This window comes from Ranitomeya variabilis, chromosome 4, assembly GCF_051348905.1.
Source record: "Ranitomeya variabilis isolate aRanVar5 chromosome 4, aRanVar5.hap1, whole genome shotgun sequence".
NCBI classification, from domain to species: Eukaryota; Metazoa; Chordata; class Amphibia; order Anura; family Dendrobatidae; genus Ranitomeya; species Ranitomeya variabilis.
Window position 1 is genome coordinate 169363053 of NC_135235.1, and position 6394 is coordinate 169369446.

Sequence of the window (6394 nt, forward strand, 5' to 3'; positions counted from 1 at the left end):
GGTACACTATTTTAGTTTACACAATTTACAAATACTGGTCACATATCGAGCAGTGTGGTATCTCGTTAAAAATACTTCTCTTTCAAGTTGTTATGGCTGCTTCATGACTGTGTTAAATGCTCCAACTCCAACTAGCATCATCATTATCTTCTACCTAGAGGTAGTCACTGTGCACATAGAAAGTCTGAGGAGCAGAGTGCGAATGCTTTTGCGGTGTTGTACTCTGTATTACGAAGGCGTGTGCTCCTGCCAATAAAAGTGTTACTGCCAGAAAGCGAGGAGCCATGTTCACATTGCCCACAAGAAAGCGAGGCACCTTGCGCTCCATGATCATGAGTACAATGCACGTTCGCAGTAGAGAGACAGTTCATGTTCCATGTTCAGCTTTGCAAAACAATAATTAAAGAGGAATGACAGAGGATATTGGTACGGTCAGCAAGGTACTCCCTCAGCACTCCTTGTGAGAGTCCTCCATGCCTCAGGGCCAGGACGATAGGAGGGTGTGAGAAGACTCTCCCCGAACTTTGTCAGTGTTCCACTGCCTCTGCTGGATTGGAGTTGTGTCTCTCTCACCTGTACTACTTGCTTAGCCAACGAACTGTGATCTCTTCTGCCAGCGTTTTCAGATGGGAATTGTTTCAATAATTCAGCAGAAGGGCCCTATGGTCCTCCAACATTGTACTACAGCTGTCTGCCTCTGGAATAAGAGAAATTAAGTTCTTCTTGTAGCGTGGGTCTGGAAGTTTCACCAATCAGTATTCCCTGTTACACAAAATTTTGAGAATGCGAGGGTGACAGGAAAGGCAGCGGAACATAAACTCAGGCATGCGTGTAAGACTGCTAACAGTCGATACTTCTGTGTCACCATCAAGAGGACAACTGACCATGCTCTCCTTCACCTCCTTGTCCTCCAGCCTCCACAACTTTCAACAATCCTCAGTAATAAGATGGTAAGTACATCCTTGTAAATACATTCCCCTGTAGTTTTTATCTCCCCCACCTCATTGTAGATAGTAAATTGTCAGAACGGAACACCAACGGCCTTGTTGATGTTGGTAGTCAACAACTGCCCTCTTCTGCTCACAAATCCTTTCCAAAATATGCAGTGTAGAGTTCCAATGCATGGGGAGGACATCACACACCAGTCGGTGAGCCAAAAGCTGCAAGCACTGCAGAATCACGGCAAAGGCGGATGAAGCTGTAGCTGACTTTCTAAAATGGTACGCAGAGCCTCGTACTTTTCTTAGCAGATCTGGCACCTCCGGGTCACTTTTCAGGAATTGTTGAACAATGAGGTTAATCACATGGGCCAGGCATGGCATGTGTGTGAGCTCACCTCGACACAGAGCAGCCACCAGGTTCCAGCCATTGTCACACACGACCATGCCTGGCTGTAGGTTCAGTAGTGTCAGCCACAGATCTGCCTGATCTTTCAGAGCTGTCCACAACTCTTCATCATTGTGCGGTTTGTCACCAAATCATATTAGCTTCAGCACAGCCTGTTGCCGATAGCCTGAGGCAGTGCTGCAGTGCTTCCAGCTTGTGACTGATGTGTTACTTTTGGAGATGGAGGCCGAAGAGGATACGAAGAGGAAGTGGTGCAGGAGCTGTCGACTGTGGTGGCAACCCAGATTGATGTAGGGCCAGCAATACTCAGGGTTGGGAGGACGTGCACCATCCCAAGGTCGGACTTTGTCCCGGCTTCCACTATCTTAACCTTGTGTGCCGTTAGTGAGATATACCATCCCTGACCACAAGCACTTGTCCACGTGTCTGTGGTTAGCTGGACTTTCCCAATAACAGCATTGTGGAGGGCACGGGTAATGTTGTGGGCCTTGTGGTTGTGTTATGCTGGGATGGCATACCAGTACAAATAGTCACGCATGTTCGGAGCCTTGGGGGTGCTCCTGGACTCTGCCCTCTCTTTCAAGATACATATCCAAGCCCTTAGCCACGACAACTCAAAAACATTTCCAGGATCCGTACATTGCAAGACACGGCAAAAATGTTAGCGCACACTCTCATTTTCTCCCGCCTCCACTATTGCAACCTTCTACTCTCTGGCCTCCCCTCTCACACTCTTGCACCACTCCAATCTATCCTAAAGTCTGATGCCCGAGTAAACCACCTTTCCCTCTGTTATTCTCCAGGCTCTCTTCTCTGCTAGGCCCTTCACTGCCTTCCAAATGCCCAGAGGCTACAGTTCAAAACCTTAACTATGACAGACAAAGCCTTCCACAACTTGTCTCCATACATCTGCAACATGATCTCCCAATGTCCGACTGGTTCATGGCTTCCTCTATGCTAACCCTGTGTGCTGTTAGTGAGATGTACCATCCCTGCCCACATGCACTTGTCCAAGTGTCCGTGTTTAGGTGCACTTTCCCTTTAACAGCATTGTAGAGGGCCTGGGTAATGTTGTGGGATATGTGCTTGCTTGTCGACTGTCATGACGGCAGATGAGGAAAAATTGTGACAGCTGAGTAAGGAGTACCTTGTGATGGTAACCAGCATCAGGTTGCTGAGAGCTTAGGTCTCACACGGGCATAAAATGCAACATTTCGAGCGCAAGCAGACGAGAAATGTGTGAATTTAGTACTGTGGCATTGGCTGCTTATTTCCGCTTGCGTTCCAAAGAATGAGGTATGGACAACTGAACGCTGCACTGGGACAGGGACGTGGACCTGCCTGTTGATGGTGCTAGTTGAGTTTGTGTGCAACTAAAGATGCAGGGCACGAGGCAACTTTGCATGCACCATGGACAGGGGATTTGCTTGCACGCACAACATTGGAAGAAGCAGTGGTATCACCCGCAGACACTGGTCATAGAGCCTTGTGTTCAACCAACAATGTCGAGTGCTTTGCTGCCATGTGCCTGATCATGCTTGTGGTGGTTAGGATGGGAGTTTTGCTGCTCCTGCTGATGCGTTCCTGGCTGTTGGTGTAAATGGCCTTCTGGCGGTTACTGGCAGAGTCTTTAAAAAACAACCTGGGTGTTACGGGGACATTCAGTGTCTCCCTCTCCCACACCACCTCCTCACCTCAACCACAGTCTTTCAGTGTTCCCCAAAGCTCAGTACTAGGACGCCTACTCTTCTCCATCTACATCTTTGGCCTGGGACAGCTAATGCTATGGCATGGTTTGAAATATCATACCTGACATTACCTTCTTACTGATCCAAATCACACATCTTGCCGCTATTTTTTCCTTCTTTTATGCTTGCTTTCAAAAAGTTGACATGGACCAAACAGAATACATCATCTTTCAACCATATCAGGCTAAATAGACATGAGAGCTGTGTATGCATCATTTGGTACCACTTTAGTAAGAGGGAAAGTTTGCCAAGGAGAAAATGATTTTCCAGACATTCACGGCCTTTTTTTGCACATTTTTTGCAGCTGTGATCTTCATCTTCTTGGTGTGTATGTGGTAAATTAATTTCAAAGTCGTCATCAATACCATCATCATCCATATCTTGTAAAGAGGAAATCTGGTGTTTCCCAGGGTCGTGGTTATGTACACTTAGTGCCATTCCTTTAGCAGTGTTTGTTACATTAGAACAAATAATTTTTGACTGTGACACTTGGATATTATTGGTAATATGTATGGGTGAAGATGAAGAAGCTTGTGCCACGTGTGTGTTTACAGTTACAAACGGTGCACTCCTCTTTTTTAAATCAAATCATTTTGTATTAAAGCATATGACACGCAGTAGCACAGTCTGACACATTTTCCAGACAGGTACCACTAATACAAAACCGAGTAATACATTTTCATCTTACGAAAACAGGACCCTTACCCCATAACCAACCCTCCCTCACCCCAGTCCCTTACCCATTATCCAATACAACCAACTGACAAGATCACCTCTTGAGAATTGTACAACAGTACATGTAAAAGTCCCTCCAGAAGCAACTAAACGACCCCCATTCTACTCTGCAATAACTCACCAGACGCCACGCCTGGGTAATCCATCCATCCGTCCCACACATTTTCAATTTTTGTATTCTGACCTCTCTTGATGTAGATATTCCTTTCCATAAGGAAAATAAAATTAATGTTATTAATAAATTCCTTTTTCCCTGGTGGTTTTTCATCCAACCAGTAAATCGCAATAAGCTTTCTCGCAGCATACAACAATCTTGCAATAATCAACCTTACATATTCATCCATAGCAATATCATCCATACATCCCAGAAGGCAAGTCAGCGGGTTATGCAACACATTTACCCCTGTCATCTCTTGATTCAAGTTAAGCACCTTCACCCAAAAGGGTTGGAGGCGAGCGCAGTACCACATCATATGTATCAAATCTGCATCATCCTCAACGCACCTTTGGCATTTAGAGTCACCTCTCAGTCCTGCCTTCCTCATCCATGCTGTCGTCCTGTACACCCTATATAACAGGTATAACTCTGACACCCTATTAGCCACACTTAAGGACGTCCTGGGTATGTATTGAAGTATAGACTCCCACTGGGACTCTGACAAAGGACCCACGTCTGCCACCCCTTTTTCATTTAGCCTTAACGGATGTTTCAATAAAAAGGTATCCATCAGACCCCTGTACATCATGGTACCAAACCCCATCCTACACATCTGAGGCCCGATAAGATTCAACAAGCTATCGGACTGCAGAATCACGCGCAAACCCTTCTTTTGACAATTTAGGGCATGTCTCAACTACAAATATGGAAAGAACATCTTCTGGGACAAAGGAAACTCAGTCCTAAGTGTCTCAAATGTTTTAATAACATCCCCATCAAGCAACTGAGACATGAACCAAATGCCAATGCGCCTCCACTGACCGAACCCAGCAATCTCATGAGCTCTGCCAACCTAGGATCAAACCAAATCGGCTTATATCTCGTAAATTCCGTAACTCCCCTCCAATACTAAATTTTCTGCCTGTCTTTCCCCATCATAGCTATTGTTGGGAATTGTTTGGGGTTAATTCTGAATCTGCCTGCTTCCAGACTGGCTAACAATGGGCCTTTGCCTACAGCGTGTTCAATGATTATCCCCGCTTACGCGATCTGTTCTGGTTCTCCTCAACCTACCATATGCTGGCATTGAGATGCTACTTAGTAAATCCATGGATTGGGGACCGCCAGACAACCCTCATCCTTCGCACCTAGCAGATGTTCCAATTTGATGCGCGCCAGGCCACCCTTCCAAATTAAGTCCCTACATACAGTATTGATCCAATTAAATTTACTCTGAGGCAGCCACACTGGAGCATTATGCAATATGTATAGGAGCTGAGGCATAAGTATTATTTTTATGAAATTTACTCTTCCTGCAACTGACAGAAATAGCTTCTTCCAGGCCTCAATCTTCTGCTGGAACCTCCCAAGCATAGGAGTCAGGTTGAGCCACGCATAGGAGTCAGGTTGAGCCGCACATAGTCCTCTATTTTGCCCGAAACCGCGATGCCCAGATATTTACACTCATGTACCACCCTTAAGGGAACCCCAGGGTCTACTGTCAGAGGAGCCGCCGTGTCCATAGGCAACAACACAGACTTATCACAATTAATAGATAATCCGGAAAGAGCCCCAAATTTTTTAATGCTGTTCATAACAGGCTCCAAAGACTACTTCCAAGAACAGTAACACGTTGTCCGCATACAGGACTATCTTTTCTTCATAGTTTCTGTATCTAAATCTAAATTTATGTCCTATACCTCCGTATTGCCACCGCCAAGGGCTCAACAGCAATTGCAAACAAAAGAGGATACAAGGGGCACCCTCGCTGCGTTCCCCTATACAAAGGGAAATCCCCCGACAAGAGCCCATTTACCCGTATCCTGGCTCTTGGAGAGGCATATATCAATTGTACCCAAATTATAAATCTGTCGCCAAAATCCATAGCCTTCATAACCGACCACAAATAACGCCATTCCACACAATCAAAAGCCTTAGCGGCGTCTAAAGACACCACAACCCTCTGACCCATATTGTCTGACTTTACCTGCATATTGAGAAGCAATCGTCTAAGATTACATGCTGTAGAACTATTGGGCATAAAACCGGCCTGTTCCCGATTTATTAGTGTTGTTGTCACCTTGTTAAGATGATTACCCAAGACTTTGGCCAAGATTTTGAAATGTATGGTTAATAATGAGATTGGGCGATTAGAAGCCGGATCCGTCGGATGCTTACCCTGTTTTGGCAACACTCCAATTATTGCCTCAGGCATGGACCGTGACAACTCACCCTCCACCAGACCAGCAGCATACATCCCAACAAAGCAGGAAGCAACGCCTAGTCTTACATTTTATTTACACCTCCCCTGGGATCCCATCCGCCCCTGGGGCTTTATCATTAGGCATAGAGGCCAGTGCAGCGTCAAGCTCCTCCAAATGAAACAGCTCTTCAAGAAGTCCCTGAT